Below are 18,149 nucleotides of genomic sequence, written 5' to 3'. Positions count from 1 at the left end.
GGGGGGGGGGGGGGGGTACAACTCTTGGGTATCATGTACGGTACTCTTTCAGAGGCTGGATGGCGTTGAGTGTAGGGGAGGATGGGGAGTGGACTATTTAGGTCAATGGTGACCATGGGCGGTCCCGGACTCCTTTTTCTCCTCTGTTTTTTGTTTCCACCGTGGGAGGTTTTGGTTTATTGGATGCATATATTGACAGGTGGGCTGTTGTTTGGGGTGGTGGGAGGATGGGATCATTGGTATTGTTAAGGGGATTTATTTTGTATTTGTTACCATTTACTGTTTGTTGGTGGGATGTAAATTTTTGAAGGAAAATGTAGAATAAAAAAAAATATATATTTTTTTTTAAATGTTACCTGGACTCCTTGAATGCTGAAATCGTAACAAGGTTAAGAAATTTGAAAGTTCCACAAGTTTCAGGTTTGGGGATGATAATACTCTGAAGTCGCTGAAAAGAGTGGTGATCCCTTGCAATATAGCCGAAGTGAATCATTTCAGTAGCCTGGATGTTGTATCAAGTGAGATACCTTTGCTTCTGAGCAGACCGTCAACGAAGAAAGCACACATGAAACTGGATATGGAACAGGATAAGGCAACAGTTTTTGGAAAGACGGTGGACTTACAATTTACACAGTCGGGACACTATTGTATTCCATTACTGACAAATATTTCACGTACAGTTGTTAAGGATGTGTTAATGGCAGTTGAAAATGGGACTTTAGCTGGTAAAAAGCTTGTTGTATTAAAACTGCTTAGGCAATTTGCGCATCCGTCTCCTCGGAGGCTGAAAAATGTATTAAAGGATGCAGGGGTAAGGGATGAAGACTATACTAAACTGATAGATCAGGTTAGTGATCGCTGTGAAGTTTGTAGGAAGTACAGGACACCAGCACGACCGATAGTAACCTTACCTTTGGCCAAGGATTTTAACGACATTGTGACCATGGACCTTAAGATCTGGGATAAAGCCAATAATATATTTATTTTGCATTTTGTAGATTTAGCAACCAGATTTAGTCAATCAACGATTGTACAAAGTAAAGAAAAGAGCGTAATTCTGGATCAAATCATGGAAAAATGGCTAGGGACAGGAATGGGCCCACCGGCAAAATTCCTTACGGACAATGGGGGAGAATTTGCGAATGATGAGTTTAGGGATGTGTGTGAAAATGTGAATATCACAGTTATGAATACAGCTGCGGAAAGCCCATTTTGGTAATGGTGTGTGTGAAAGAAACCACGCGGTAATAGATGACATGCTCTGGAAAATTTTGGCAGATAGACCAAACTGCAAGTTAAATTCAGCTTTAGCATGGGCGGTACATGCAAAGAATTCATTGCAGATGGTTGGGGCTATAGTCCCTATCAATTAGTCCATCTTAGATGACCAGCCTCCAGCTTGGGAAGGAACTACAATTAGCTCTGCTTTTGCTGAGCATTTAAACACATTACATAGCAGTAGAAAAGCCTTTCTGGAAGCAGAAGTCTCTGAAAGAATTCGCAGAGCTTTAAGACATAATGTACGGCCATCAGATACCGTTTTTCACCAAGGAGACATGGTATACTATAAGGGAGACAATTCTAATGAATGGAAAGGCCCAGGGAAGATCATAGGCATAGATGGCAAAACAATTATTTTGCAACATGGTAATTAAACTGTTAGGGTACATTCATCAAGGATAATGGGTACAGATTACAAATTTTCAAATTTAGACAGAGCAGACAGACATGACGAGGAACCAGAGTCATCTGGTACGCACATGTTGCAGAACTATGAGGATAAGTTAACTGATATAGACAGGGTTTCTGTAGAGGAACACAACACTTCTGATGAATTAGAACAGGCCATTTTGCCAAAAGGGCAAATGCCAAAAGTTGGTCTAAAAGTGACAGACTTACCTGAAGGGTCTAGTCAATGGAAGGATGCAACTGTTATTAGTAGAGCAGGGAAGGCCACTGGAAAGTATAAACATTGGTTGAATGTACAGCATTCAGGGGAGGGAGTCAAGACAATGGATTGGAAAAACGAAGTTCAAAAATGGAGGGCACAGAAACGCAGTGCCAGTTCTGATAGTACATCGGATAGTGAACAGGTCCGCAGGAAAAGGTCGAGAACTATTGAAAGGACATCCCACAGCAGAAGGGAAAGATCAAGCAGTAGCAGTACAGAACGAGATACCAGGCAGGAGAGGGGACGTAGTTTATCAAGATCTCGGAACATGAGTAAGACTACGAATACAAATAGTAGAAGCCCACATGCACGTGAGATTTTGGTGGCTTCCAATAAATTAGATGAAAAAGTTATCAAAGATGCCAAACAGCAAGAACTGCACAGTTGGAGTGAATTTGGGGTATACACGGAAATGCCGGATAGGGGGCAAAGAGCTCTATCCCACAGATGGATTTGTACGGAAAAGGTTCTTGCGGATTATAAGGCCAGGCTTGTGGCAAGGGGATTTGAAGAAAACTTAGAAAATCGGGATTTAAGGGTAGATTCACCTACGGCAGGAAAGGTTATTTTAAAGATCTTCTTGGCTCTATTAGCCACAAAGGCATGGGAATACAAATCTATAGATATAAAAGCTGCCTTTTTGCAGGGGCATCAGCTCCAAAGAGACATTTTTCTCCATCCTCCGAAAGAGGCAGCGAACACAGAAGGGGTACTCTGGAAGTTGAACAAATGTGTATATGGAATGAATGATGCATCTAGAGTCTAGTACTTTTCAGTAAGGTCAGTTTTGTTAAAGTTAGGCTGGTGCCAGTTGAAAGCAGATCCGGCAATGTTTTACTGGCACTATAAAGGAAATCTTTCTGGCATCTTTATGGCGCCAATGAAGGCGACGATTGAGAAGCTAGTGGAGACCCAGAGGGCCCAGGGGGGGCGGCGATCCGGGAGGTGCGGCAGAAAGCCTCGGAGAACGAGGATGAGATCTTGGACCTGGCGGTGAAGGTGGAGGCACACAAGGCGCTACACAAGAGGTGGGTGGAAAGATTTGAGGACCTGGAAAATAGGTTGAGGAGGAAGAATCTTCGGATTCTGGGTCTCCCTGAAGGAGTTGAGGGGCCCGATACCGGGGCATACGTGAGCACGATGCTCAATTCGCTGATGGGTGCGGGAGCCTTCCCAAGATGGGGCCCATCGGGTCCTGGCAAGGAGACCCAAGGCCAACGAGCCGCCAAGGGCTGTAGTGGTGAGGTTTCACCGCTTTATGGATAGAGAGTGTGTCTTGAGATGGGCCAAGAAAGAGCGGAGCAGCAGGTGGGAGAACACGGAGATCCGAATCTACCAGGACTGGAGTGCAGAGGTGGCCAAGAAGAGAGCTGGCTTTAATCGGGCCAAGGCGGTGCTCCATCGGAAGGGGGTGAAGTTCGGTATGCTGCAGCCAGCGCGATTGTGGGTCACATTCCAAGATCGGCACCACTATTTTGAAACGCCCGAGGAGGCTTGGAGCTTTATATGGACTGAAAAGTTGGACTCAAATTGAGGGTCTGTGGTTGTGGGGGGATGTCTGCTGTATATATGGTTTTAACTACGTGTAGGGAATGTTCCCTTGGTTGGGTGCTGGATGGGGATGGGTGAAGGGATTTGATGGGGAGACTGTGGGAGTGTGTGGGCGCCGGTGTTGGAGGGAGGGGAGGCCCGGGGATGGGGGAATTGGGATGAGGCCGGGAAAGGAGCTGCGTCAGAGGGGGCGGGGCCGGCTTAAGAAAGCGCAGGCTTTTTCCCGTGCTAGGGAAGGACGGCGGTGGGGGTCGGAGGAGCGCGCACACTGACTGCTAGGGAGGAGGGGGAGGGGGGATTCCCACACTGAGGGATTCGATGGGAATGCGGGAGAGGCCGGGGTCAGCAGACTTACGGGAGTGTTATGGGGGAGCAAAAGAGCTAGATATGGATCTAGCGGGGGGGGTATAGGGTTGCTGCTGCATTGGCCAATGGGGAACTGGAAATAGGAGAGGTGGTCGGGGCGGGGGTCCGCCGTCTGGGGGACTGGAGGGTTCGGGAGGCGCGGGCACGTGACTAGCCTAGAAAAGGAGATGGCTAGTCGGCGGGGGCGGGGTGAGAAGCACCCAGATCCGGCAGATAACTTGGAATGTGAGGGGCCTGAATGGGACGGTTAAGAGTGCCCGAGTGTTCACGCACTTAAAGGGACTGAAGGCAGACGTGTTCATGCTTCAGGAGACACATTTGAAGGTGGCAGACCAGGTCAGGTTGAGAAAGGGATGGGTAGGACAGGTATTCCATTCGGGGCTGGATGCGAAGAACAGAGGGGTTGCAATACTGGTGGGGAAGTCGTTTGAGGCCAAGAATATTGTAGTGGATAATGGCGGTCGATACGTGATGGTGAGCGGTAGGTTGCAGGGGGTGTGGGTGGTACTGGTAAACGTATACGCCCCGAACTGGGTTGATGCCGGATTTATGAAGAGCATGCTGGGTCGGATTCCGGACCTGGAGGCAGGAAGCTTGATAATAGGGGGGGGGGATTTCAACACGGTGCTGGATCCAGCATTAGATCGCTCCAGATCCAAGACGGGGAAGAGGCCGGCTGCGGCCAAGGTGCTTAGGGGGTTTATGGACCAGTTGGGGGGAGTGGATCCGTGGAGGTTTGCTAGGCCCCTGGCCAGGGAATTCTCATTCTTTTCCCATGTACATAGAGCCTACTCCGGGATAGATTTTTTTATTTTGAGAAGGGCGCTAATCCCGAAAGTGGAAGGAACGGAGTATTCGGCCGTAGGAGAGGAGAGGGACCAGCGCCCGCTGTGGCGTCTTGATGTGGGATTACTGGCGGATGAGGTGGTGTGCGGGAGGGTGCATTGAGAGATACTTGGAGGCCAATGACAACGGAGAGGTGCAGGTGGGGGTAGTCTGGGAGGCGTTGAAGGCGGTGGTCAGGGGAGAGTTAATCTCCATTAGGGCCCACAGGGAGACAGGAGAGGGCAGGGAGAGGGAGAGGTTGGTGGGGGAGATCGTAAAGGTGGACAGGAGATATGCAGAGGCCCCCGAGGAGGGACTACTTAGGGAGCGGCGAAGCCTCCAGATGGAGTTTGACATGTTGACCACAGGGAAAGCAGAGGCACAGTGGAGGAAAGCACAGGGGGCGACGTACGAGTATGGGGAGAAGGCGAGCCAGATGCTGGCACACCAGCTCCGTAAGAGGGTGGCAGCGAGGGAGATAGGTGGAGTTAAGGATAGCAGGGGGAATACGGTGTGGAGTGCGGTGAGGGTAAATGAGGTATTTAAGGACTTCTATGAGGAGCTGTACAGATCTGAGCCCCTAGCGGGGGAAGAGGGGATGCGACGATTTTTGGATCAACTGAGCTTCCCGAGGGTGGAGGAGTAGGAGGTGGCTGGTTTAGGGGTGCCAATTGGGGTGGAGGAGCTGGTTAAAGGATTGGGGAACATGCAGGCGGGGAAGGCCCCGGGGCCAGATCGGTTCCCGGTCGGGTTTTATAGGAAATATGTGGACCTGCTAGGCCCGGTGTTAGTGAGGACTTTCAATGAGGCAAGGGAGAGGGGGACCCTGCCCCCGACAATGTTCTGGGCGCTGATCCCGCTGATTCTGAAGCGGGAGAAGGACCCACTGCAATGTGGGCCGTATAGACCGATCTCGCTCCTTAATGTGGATGCTAAGTTGCTGGCAAAAGTGCTGGCTACGAGAATAGAGGACTGTGTCCCGGGGGTGATTCACAAGGACCAGACGGGATTTGTAAAGGGCAGGCAGCTAAACACTAATGTGGGGAGGCTCCTCAGCGTGATTATGATGCCATCGGTGGAGGGAGAGGCGGAGGTAGTGGCAGCTATGGACGCGGAGAAGGCCTTCGACCGGGTGGTGGGAGTATCTGTGGGAAGTGTTGCGGAGGTTTGGGTTCGGGGAGGGGTTTATCAGTTGGGTCAGGCTCCTATATAGAGCCCCGGTGGCGAGTGTGGCTACGAATCGGCAGAGGTCGGAGTACGTTCGGCTGTACCGAGGGACAAGGCAGGGGTGCCCCCTGTCCCCCTTGTTGTTTGCATTGGCATGTCTTTGGCCATGGCACAAAGGGAGTCCAGGAAATGGAGGGGGTTGGTCCGAGGGGGAGAGGAACATCGGGTGTCGCTGTATGCGGACTGCCTGTTGCTGTATGTGGCAGATCAAGTGGAGGGGATGGTGGAGGTCATGCGGATCCTAAGCGAGTTTGGGGACTTCTCGGGCTATAAGCTCAACGTAGGGAAAAGTGAGCTCTTTGTGGTGCATCCAGGGGACCAGGGAAGGGGGATAGACGACCTACCATTGAAGAGGGTGGAAAGGAACTTTCGGTACTTGGGGATCCAGGTGGCTGGGAGCTCGGGGGCCCTGCACAAGCTTAATTTGACGCGGTTGGTGGAGCAGATGGAGGAGGATTTCAAAAGATGGGATGTGCTGCCACTCTCGCTTGCGGGCAGGGTACAGTCGGTTAAAATGATGGTCCTCCCGAGGTTTCTCTTTGTGTTCCAGTGCCTTCCCATTATGATTCCCAAGGCCTTTTTCAAATGGGTAGGTAGGAGTATCATGGGTTTCGTGTGGGCAAATAAGACCAGAGGGTAAAGAGGGTGTTTCTGGAGCGTAGCAGGGACAGGGAGGGCTGGCGCTGCCGAATCTGTGCGGCCACTATTGGGCAGCCAACGTAGCGATGATCCGTAAGTGGGTAATAAGAGGGAGAGGGGGCCGCGTGGAAGAGGTTGGAGGTGGCGTCCTGCAGGGGTACGAGCCTGAGGGCGCTGGTGACAGCACCGCTGCCACTCTCGCCGATACGGTACACCACGAGTCCGGTGGTGGCGGCAACGTTGAAGATCTGGGGGCAGTGGAGAAGACGGCATAGAGGCGAGTTGGGAGCCTCGGTTTGGTCCCCGATTCGGGAGAACCATCGGTTCGTCCCGGGAGGGATGGATGGGGGATTTCGGAGCTGGCATCGGGCAGGGATCAGAAGAATGGGGGACCGGTTTATAGATGGGATGTTTGCAAGCCATGGGGCGCTGGAGGAGAAGTTTGGGCTACCCCCGGGAAATGCGTTCAGGTATATGGAAGTGAGGGCGTTTGTGAGGCGACAGGTGAGGGAATTCCCGTTGCTCCCGGCACAGAGGATTCAGGACAGGGTGATTTCGGGTGTATGGGTCAGAGAAGGCAAGGTTTCGGCGATCTATCAAGAGATGAAGGAAGAGGAGGTGGTTTCGGTAGAGGAGCTAAAGGGCAAGTGGGAGGAGGAGCTTGGGGAGGAGATTGATGAGGGTCTGTGGGCTGATGCCCTGAGTAGGGTTAACTCCTCTTCCTCTTGCGCCAGGCTCAGCTTAATACAATTTAAGGTTACTCACAGAGCGCATATGACAGGGGCGAGGTTGAGTAGGTTCTTTGGGATGGAGGACAGGTGTGGGAGGTGCTCGGGAAGCACGGCGAATCACGTCCACATGTTCTGGTCGTGCCCGGCACTGGATGGGTTCTGGAGGGGTTTCACGAGGACTATGTCCAAGGTGGTGAAAGTCCAGGTCAAGCCGAGCTGGGGGTTGGCATTATTTGGGGTAACGGACGAACCGGGAGTGCAGGAAACGAAAGAGGCCGGTATTCTGGCCTTTGCGTCCCTGGTAGCCCAGCGGAGGATCTTGCTATTATGGAAAGACGCGAAGCCCCCCAGTGTGGAAGCCTGGATAAATGACATGGCAGGGTTCATTAAGCTGGAGAGGATAAAGTTTGCCTTGAGAGGGTCTGTGCAGGGGTTCTTCAGGCGGTGGCAACCGTTCCTAGACTATCTCGCGGAGCGCTAGGAGGAGGTCAGCAGCAACCCAGAGGGGGGGGGGGGGGGAGTTGTCTCTGTCGGGGGGTATTTCGGCGGGTAGCGGGGGGTTCCCCAAGGGTACTTTTGAATGTCATATGGGGGGGTTAATATATGCGGGAGAAACCCAATGTATAAGTAGTTTATTATTTTTGATTGTGGTGTTTGTGTTCTTTCTTCTTTTTGTTATGGGGGGGGGGGTTTGTTTGTGAAAAAGTTTTGTTGGAAAAATTTGAATAAACATTTTTTTTTTTTTTAAAAGAGACATTCCAATTCGTTGTCTCATTTATGTTGAGCATCCAATAATTGACACTGATAAGTTAAAGGGGCTTCAGGTGGCCCTTGTGTCAGATGATGTGATGTTGGAGTTTTGTGCAAAGTCTGTTGAAGGGAAATGGAAATTGCTTATTGTCACAAGTAGGCTTCAATGAAGTTACTGTGAAAAGCCCCTAATCGCCACAATCCGGCGCCTGTTCGGGGAGGCTGTTACGGGAATTGAACCGTGCTGCTGGCCTGCCTTGGTCTGCTTTCAAAGCCAGCGATTTAGCCCTGTGCTAAACAGCCCCTAATTAAAGGTGTTTTGTGGAAAAGCAGCAGAACCTTTAATTCTTCATACTACAGCAGCTAAACATCTAACATTCCACCCTGCAACTTTGATCTCTGCTACAATTTTACAGTTCATGAGGAGAAAAATTGAGTCACAATTTGAGTTGTGAGAAACATTTAAGTAAATTAATTACCACAAACTGGTTATTTGTATCAAAAATGCAACGTCAGTAATCTTCTGGTCTCTCCACATATCTCTAACACTCAAAATGTACCTATCATTCTACTCACTTTCTTGATAACCATGGGGTGAAAGGTTATCCGGAGGTAGGGAACATGGAATCGAGGTTACAATCAGTTCAGCAGGCTCAAGGGGCCTACTCCTGCTCCTAATTTGCATCCACTAGATTCAAATCAACCAGTGTTTCTTACTCAGCAGGACATAGATAGGTTGGAGACTTGGACAGAGAAATGGCAAATAGGGTTTAATCCGGACAAATGTGAGGTAATGCATTTTGATAGGTCTAACACAGGAGAAATATACAGTAAATGGCAAATCTCTTAGGAATATAGAAATTCAAAGAGACCTGGGCGTACAGGTCCACAGATCTTTGAAAGTGGCAACACAAATGGACAAGGTAGTCAAGAAAGTATATGGAAAGCTTGCCTTCATTGGACGGGGCAGAGTATAAAAACTGGCAAGTCATGCTACAGTTATAGAGAACCTTGGTACAGGTGCTCTTGGAATATTGCGCACAATTCTGGTCGCCACACTACCAGAAGGATGTTTTTTTTTAAATAATCTTTATTGTCACAAGTAGGCTTACATTAACACTCCAACAAAATTACTGTGAAAAGCCCCTAGTCGCCACATCCGGGACCTCTTCGGGTACACGGAGGGAGAATTCATACGTCCACATTACGTAACAGCACGTCTTTCGGGACATGTGGGAGAAAACCAAGCACCCGGAGGAAACCCACACAGACACAGGGAGAACGTGTAGATTCCAGACAGACAGTGACCCAAGCCAGGAATCAAACATAAGAACATAAGAACGAGGAGCAGGAGTAGGCCATCTCGCCCCTCGAGCCTGCTCCACCATTCAGTGAGATCATGGCTGATCTTCTGTGACTCAGCTCCACTTTCCGGCCCGAACACCATAACCCTTAATCCCTTTATTCTTCAAAAAACTATCTTTCCTTATCTTAAAAACATTTAATGAAGGAGCCTCAACTGCTTCACTGGGCAAGGAATTCCATAGATTCACAACCCTTTGGGTGAAGAAGTTCCTCCTAAACTCAGTCCTAAATCTACTCCCCCTTATTTTGAGGCTATGCTCACTAGTTCTACTTTCACCCGCCAGTGGAAACAACCTGCCCGCATCTATCCTGTCTATTCCCTTCATAATTTTATATGTTTCTATAAGATTCCCCCGCATCCTTCCAAATTCCAACGAGTACAGTTTTTAGTCTACTCAGCCTCTCCTCGTAATCCAACCCCTTCAACTCTGGGATTACCCTAGTGAATCTCCTCTGCACACCGTCCAATGCCAGTACATCCTTTCTCAGGTAAGGAGACCAAAACTGAACACAATACTCCAGGTGTGGCCTCACTAACACCTTATACAATTGCAGCATAACCTCCCTAGTCTTAAACTCCATCCCTCTAGCAATGAAGGACAAAACTCCATTTTCCTTCTTAATCGCCTGTTGCACCTGAAAACCAACTTTTTGCAACTCATGCACTAGCACACCCAGGTCCCTCTGCACAGCAGCATGTGGACCCTGGAGCTGATAAGCAACAGTGCTAACCACTGTGCTACCACAAGCAGGAAATATAAAGACAGATACGGAATGATCTGTCTGAGCTGCATGCAGAACAATACTTTTCACTGCACCCCAGTACACGTGAAAATAAACAAATCCAATCCACGCAGATACATTAACGCCGTTCAAAAGGCATCTCGACACATACATGAGTAGGATGGGTATAGAGGGATACGGGACTAGGAAGTGCTGAAGGTTTTGGCCAAGAGTGATATCATGACAGGTACAAGTGCTGGTGGGCCATATTGGTCTTTGTTCTTTTCTGAGAATTTCAAAACTGACCAGGATCTTATCTTTCTAACTCTTCCCTTTCTTCAATAATCCTTGAAAGTTCAAGCATTTAGCACTTTTAATCACCACTCCTAAATTGTTCAATTTCTTTTCAGTCTTGGTGATGCCCTGCATTATGGGTCTTTCCATTTCATGGTCTGACTGGATTTCAATGGTGAAGTGTTTTGGGCATTTTCCAAGATTAAATACAAATGCAAGTAGTTGTTGCACTCTGTCTCTATTACCATCATGTCATACTAATGCTGAAAAAGCACTTTTCTTACATTGTTCACTCGGTCCACTTCCTAACATTTAAGCAAACAAGGGTTCAAAGATAACTTTCAAAAGAAAATTATTTGAAGAGGAAAAAATTGCAGAGCCATGGGGCAAGCCAAGGGAATGAGACTAACTGGAGACTGTTTTTAAAGAGCCAATGCAGGCATGATGGGCTCGATAGTCTCCCTCTCTGCTTTATCAATTTATGATTCCATAACTAGTCTGATACGGCAGTACTTCAAACACTCCATTTATGTGTCAGAATTGGACAAGGTATGAAGAACCTTGATTATTTATTCTTCCTTTTCCATTGTCAAAGCAAATCATCTTGCACTCATCAGGACAATCACAAGAATACAGGGGAACCAACAACGTTATATTGTATGAGAAGATGATGCTGACTGCTGCAGGTATTGCAATGGAGAATGCACCAGTTGACAGCTAACTGCCAGGTATTGTTTGAAATTTATCCTTAACTCCAAATGGTGGGAAACAGTTCAATGAGAAAATAAACAAAATAAATGCCATGTGGATCCAATTCAGGAGTGTTTTACTTAGCTTCTTTCATCTTCCTTTATCAGATTTTACCATACTCAAACCCAAGACGCCTCCCACCTGGGCTATTCTCTCTTCCATCAGGCAGAAGATACAAAAGTTTGAGAACACGTACCAATGTATTCAAAAACAGTTTCTTCCCCGCTGTTACCAGACTCCTGAATGGCCCTCTTGTCTGAACTGATCTTATGGACTGAACGGATCTTTCTACGCATCTTCTCTACAGTTGTAGCACTATATACCGTATACTTCACCCACTGTCTATGTTTATATATTTTCATTATGTATTCTCATGTATTTATCCTATGTTCTATGTTTTCATGTATGGAATGATTTGCCCTGACTCTACGCAGAACAATACTTTTCACTGTACCTCAGTAAACGTGACAATAAATCTAAATCTATTTTTCCATTATTCAATATTACTATCTGCTATTAAATTGTAATGATCAAGGCAATGAAATATTAATCAAAACATAATCATGTTGGGGTAACGCCATTTCTCACAACACAAACTGACTTGATTTTCCCCCTCGCCCAAATTGCAAACAACTGCTTTGCCTGTAAACAAGGTTTATCAGCTTATTATGATGCCTAAAGTATCAAACTGTTGTGGTTACACTTGAGAAATCCAGGGCAAAGTAGCTTGTTTGATTGCTATCCCTTCCACAAACATTCAATCCCTTCTCCACCGACAAACAGTGGCCGCTGTGTGTACCATCGACAGGATGCACTGCAGTAACTCACCAAAGTTCCTTAGGCAGCACCTTCCAAACCCATGACCATTACTATCTAGAAGGCCTAGAGCAGCAGATACCTGGGAACCCCACCAACTGGAGGTTCCCGTCCAAGTCACTCACCACCCAGACTTGTAAGTAGACCGCCATTCCTTCACGGTCGCTGGGTCAAAATTCTGGAACTCCATCGCTAATAGCACAGTGGGTGTACCTACACCTCAGGGACTGCAGCAGTTCAAGAAGGCAGCTCACCACCACCTTCTGAAGGGAAACTAGGGATGGGCAATAAATGCTGGCTTAACCAGTGATGCCCACATCCTGTAAATGAATTTTTTGAAAATCGCCCCTCGGGATTTATGCAATAAAAATGCTTCAAAAAGTTGAATACTTCTATGCCTAAGCAGCTGTAATATGGAAATGTTTGCATTCGTATAGCACGGCCACAAAATATCCTAAAGCATTTTACAATTAATTAAGTGCTTTTTGAAATGTAGTCATTGTTGCAATGTAGCAAATTGGGCAGCCAATTTGGAACTAGCAAGTTCCCACAAACGTCATTCTGATTTTGTGATCTTGATCGAGGGATACATTTTGGCCAGGGCACCTGCTCTTCTTCAAAATGGTGCCATGGAATTTTTTACATACATTTGCAAGGGTAGACAGGTCCTCAGTTCAACATCTCACCCAAATGACTACACCTCTGATGATGCAGTATTCCATTAGTATTGCACTGGAACGACAGCCTTGATTTCTACACCAAGTCCTGGAGTGGGAGTTTGACTGCCGACTAAGAGGCAAGAGCGCTACCAATTGAGCCATGGTTAATGCATAGCAGTGATCCTTCAGTTGTGAAATGCTTTGTATATTAAGGGCATGAAAAACTATATTAGAAGGACGTTTGTTCCTTCTCAAGGAACAAACTTTCCAAAATATGAAAAAATAACAGCCACTGAAATTCCTGACAACCTTGTGACATCTTAAAACAAGAAGGCTGGAAATCATGACTCCCATCACCGCAGTCCAAGGTGTTCATCCTACTGCAAAACAGCATTGATATCAAACATGGGAACTTTGCAGTTTGCATTTTCTGTCCTGAGGTACAGTCAATACAACAGAAAAAAGAGAAGAAATTCAAATTATCTTCCTAGTTTCAACTTCAACTATAATCTTCAGTCTGCAGAAACACAATGGCAACATCTTAATGGTTGATGTCATAAAGACAGCTTTGAAGTTTGGCTAGGGCATAGGAAGGCTGTCCAGGGATGCAAGAGGGTAAAGTTAGGCTGGAGTGCAACTCACTCCAATTTGTGATCATTTGCTGATATGTTTTAATTTTGCATATCCTACAGTATTGAAAAGACTCATGTTGTTTCACTGGGGATTAAATCCCAAAATTCTTTTTCTCTTTATTCATTCACAGGATGCAGTGCCACTGGCAAGGCAGCATTGTTTCCCATTCCAAATTGTCCTTGAAGGGGCTTGCGAGGCCATCTCAGGGCAGTTAAAAATAAACCACATTGCTGTGCATCTGGAGTCACATGTAGGCCAGAGCAGTTAGGATGGCAAATTTCCTTCCTGAAAAGAGATGAACCAGATAGGTTTTTTTAACATCATTCAATGGTAGACTAGCTTTACAATCCAGAAGGGTTTAGATTTCACAGTTGCCATGTGGTATTTGAACCCATGTCTCCACAGCATTTGCCTGGGCCTCTGGATTACTAGACCGGCAACACTACCAGTACACTACCATCACCCCTTAAAGTATGTGTAGAAGATTTTAGTTTAGACAGGCAGCATGGTCGGCACAGGCTTGGAGGGCCGAAGGGCCTGTTCCTGTGCTGTATTTTTCTTTGTTCTTTATGACAATCTATTATCAACAACTTGACGTATATGTAAAACTAATAGGAACATGGATTTAAACAAGATGGGGCAGCATTGTAGCACACTGCTGCTTCTCAGCGCCAGGGACCCAGGTTTGATTCCCGGCTTGGGTCACTGTCTGTGCGGAGTCTGCACATTCTCCCCGTGTCTATGTGGTCTTCCTCCGAGTGCTCCAGTTCCTCCCACAGTTCAAAGATGTGCCGGTTACGTGGATTGGTCACGCTAAATTGCTCCGTAGTGTCCAAACGATCGGTGAGGTTGCTGAGTTACAGGGATAGGGTGGAGGTGTGGGCTTAGGTAGGGTGTTCTTTCAGGGTCTGGTTTAGACTTGATGGGCTGAATGGCCTCCTTCTGCATTGTACATTCTATGATTCTATGATATGTGGACCCTGAGATTTCATGAAACATGGTCCAAAAATTTGGATATGACTAACAGATTGAAAAGTTTTTGATATGTACTGAACATACTCAGTCTCTTGGAGGCTCAAGTACAGACTAAATATGCCAACATGTTCAGTTCTTTATATTGTATGTGTCACGTACATACAAACACTTATGTTCGTTTATCTATCGCTGATATCCATTATGATCAAATACTATGCACATCTGCAGGAAAGCTTCAGATCCTAGTTGTAAGAACACAACTCAGCAAATAACTCAAAGTCAAGGCAACATAGTCAACCATTATCTGATGAAACATAAGACTCTGTGACAGTTACTGTATGTAACCAACAGCTATTTTGTCAATACTGTTGATTCATGGTGAGACGCAGGCATAAAGAATACTTGCGGAGAAATGCTTAATACATTAATGTTCCACTCCTTTGTCCACAATTTTAACAAAGGTGTCAATCGTTTATAATAAATGAGTTAACAACAGTGTCAAAATAGTTGGGGGTATGTGCCAACAATATTACCAATAGATAATTGTAGGTTTATAGTGGTGCTACACAAAGATCCAAGAGTCATAAAGGGATATATATGATATATGGATCTGCAGGCACATGCAAGCCAGATTATATTCTATCAAAAAAATACAAATGAAAAATATGCCCCAAAATTTTGAAAAATGCGCCAGTGTCAAAATTCTTAAGTTTCTCTAGCTGCCATTCCCAAAGAAAATAAATCTCTCTATATGCCCACATATAGAATTACCATCATATCACTATGCTTATCTGAGTCATGTGCAGGTTGGCAATTTGGGAAAAGACAGTATAGAATTGAAAAGTCTGGAATATTTGATATTCTGTTCAAGGGCAGTTAATAAACATGTTTAGACCATCTCAAAGAACAAGGCTCACATTAATTCAAAGGCACCCCTGGAAGTCTAAGCAGCAAGAATATAGGTTTAAATGAGATAAAAAATCAAACTGCAACTGACACCTCAAATATACTTTTGATTCATCTTACCCAACGTCATCAAATATCCAGAATTGTCAGTTGGTCAGGCATTCATATTTAATTGCATTCAGCACTTCAAAAATAGTTTAACCAATAAAGTGAAATGCAATATTGTGGAAAGCAACATACAAACTATTTTCTAACTCTTGCTAAGGAGAGTTTTGAATCACTGATTTTGAGCCATTTCTATTAAACACTGCTCCAAACTGCAAATCCCCTGCCCCAACACCCCCGCAAAGCCCCATCCCCCACAAATCCCATGCCTCCACCATCACCGCCCACCCGCTAATCACCACACCCTCAACCCCCACCCGCAAACCCCACACCGGCAAATCACCCTGCCCCCAAATCCCCCTGCCTTTACCCCCCACCCACAGATCCCTCTGCCCTCACCCTCCATCTGCAAATACCCCTGCCCTCGCCCCCACCCGCAAATCCCCCAGCCCTTTCCCGCAAATGCCCTTGCCCTCACAGCCCCCACCCGCAAATCCCTCTGCCGCTACCCGCAAATCCCCCTACCTCCACAGCGCCCAGCCACAAATTCCCCGTCACAAACTTCCCAATAACGAATCCCCAAGCCCTCACCCGCAAATCCCCTCCCCAACCCCCCACCCGCAATTCCCCCTGCCCTCACCCCCCAAATCCCCCTGCCCTCACCCCCCACACCGTACATCTACCTGCCCTCACTCCCCACCTGCAAATACCCCTGCCCTCGCCGCCCATCTGCAAACCACCTGCCCTTACCCCCCTCCTGCAAATCCCCCTGCCCTCACCCCCGCAATTCCCCCTGCACTCACCCCAACCCGCAAATCCCCCTGCCCTCACCCCAACCCGCAAATCCCCCTGCCCTCACCCCCACCCGCAAATCCCCCTGCCCTCACCCACAAATCACCGTGCCCTCAACAGCCCCCACCGCAACACACTCTGCCCTCACCCGCAATTCTCCTTGCCCTCACACCCCCCACCCGCAACTCCCCCTGCCCTCACACCCGCAAATCCCCTGCCTTCACACCCCACACCCACAAATCCACCTGCCCTCACATTCCCACCCGTAAGTCCCCCTGCCCTCACACCCCCCACACGCAAATCCTCGCCCTTACACTCCCACCCGCAAATCCCCCTGCCCTCACTCCCACCCGCAAATCCCCCTGCCCCTACACCCCCCACCCGCAAATCCCCCTGCCCTTACACCCCCCCCACCCGCAAATCACCCTGCTCTTACACCCCCCACCCGCAAATCCCCCTGCCCTCACCCCCCCAACCGCAAATCCCCCTGCCCTCACCACCCCCACCCGCAAATCCCCTGCCCTCACCCCACCACCCGCAAATCCCCCTGCCCTCACCCCCCCCACCCGCAAATCCCCCTGCCCTCACCCCCCCACCCGCAAATCCCCCTGCCCTCACCCCCCCACCCGCAAATCCCCCTGCCCTCACCCCCCCATCCGCAAATCCCCCTGCCCTCACCCCCCCACCCGCAAATCCCCCTGCCCTCACCCCCCCCCACCCGCAAATCCCCCTGCCCTCACCCCCCCACCCGCAAATCCCCCTGCCCTCACCCCCCCACCCGCAAATCCCCCTGCCCTCACCCCCCCACCCGCAAATCCCCTGCCCTCACCCCACCACCCGCAAATCCCCCTGCCCTCACCCCCCCACCCGCAAATCCCCTGCCCTCACCCCACCACCCGCAAATCCCCCTGCCCTCACCCCCCCCACCCGCAAATCCCCCTGCCCTCACCCCCCCACCCGCAAATCCCCTGCCCTCACCCCCCCACCCGCAAATCCCCCTGCCCTCACCCCCCCACCCGCAAATCCCCCTGCCCTCACCCCCCCCACCCGCAAATCCCCCTGCCCTCACCCCCCCCACCCGCAAATCCCCCTGCCCTCACCCCCCCCACCCGCAAATCCCCTTGTCCTCACCCCACCACCCGCAAATCCCCCTGCCCTCACCCCCCCACCCGCAAATCCCCCTGCCCTCACCCCCCCCACCCGCAAATCCCCTGCCCTCACCCCCCCCACCCGCAAATCCCCCTGCCCTCACCCCCCCCACCCGCAAATCCCCTGCCCTCACCCCCCCCACCCGCAAATCCCCTGCCCTCACCCCCCCCACCCGCAAATCCCCCTGCCCTCACCCGCAAATCCCCCTGCCCTCACCCCCCCCACCCGCAAATCCCCCTGTCCTCACCCCCCACCCGCAAATCCCCCTGCCCTCACCCCCCCCACCCGCAAATCCCCCTGCGCCCGCAAATCGGTAACACGCCTGCGCACTGGCGCAGATTTATTTCCTGCTAGTTAATTACCCGGTTCAAAATAAAACCCCAAACCGGTGTACTGAATCGGAGCTCCCCGGAGAGGGGACTGAATGGCGCAGGGTGAGCGGAAGGCTCCCTGACTGAGTGTGAAGCGAGTGACAGGCGCCGGCCCGGGGATGGAGTAGGCCCGGAGCCCGCTCCTCGCTCTGTAACTGGCCGCCCGGCTCATACCCCAGTCAGCGACTTCGGTGGCCTGGTGGCTTTTCAAAACTAACACAGATACGCACAAATGTCTGAGTACAGACCTGTGGCAGGAGGTTTGCAGCGAGCTCGGTGCCTGTCCCTCGGACTGTTTCCCTCAAACGGGAAATCCCGCCCCTCCGTCTGGACGTGGCAAGGAGCAGCGCGCATGCGCGCACACCGAGCCCGGCCTGTCCCAGTCAGAGGGAGACCATTCAGCCCATCGAGTCTGCACCGACCTTCTCAACGACCAAACTACCTCGGCCAAATCCCCCGTCCTGAGGGGTAATTTATCACGGCCAATCCACCTAACGTGCACATCTTTGGACTGTGGGACGAAACCGCAGCACCCGGAGGAAACCCACGCACACACGGGGAGAATGTGCAG

The 18,149-nt window shown here is 49.3% G+C and overlaps 1 protein-coding gene across 4 annotated transcripts in view; it reads right to left on the bottom strand.

The window, feature by feature from the left end:
* The window catches only part of tfg (trafficking from ER to golgi regulator), a 211,648-nt gene extending 193,715 nt beyond the window's left edge, over positions 1-17,933 (bottom strand). For 3 of the 4 annotated variants that reach the window (XM_072513549.1, XM_072513552.1, XM_072513553.1), the window contains exon 1: positions 17,827-17,928. The gene's annotated coding sequence lies outside the window, so the exon portion shown is untranslated. Of the gene's footprint in view, positions 1-17,826 lie in introns of all 4 variants that reach the window. The other variant, XM_072513550.1, reaches the window with a different exon arrangement.
* Positions 17,934-18,149: the final 216 nt, after the last annotated feature.

This window comes from Scyliorhinus torazame, chromosome 8 (assembly GCF_047496885.1).
Source record: "Scyliorhinus torazame isolate Kashiwa2021f chromosome 8, sScyTor2.1, whole genome shotgun sequence".
Classification (NCBI taxonomy): domain Eukaryota; kingdom Metazoa; phylum Chordata; class Chondrichthyes; order Carcharhiniformes; family Scyliorhinidae; genus Scyliorhinus; species Scyliorhinus torazame.
Note: the sequence above shows the minus strand (reverse complement) of the source record. Positions and strands in the feature narration are given on the sequence as shown.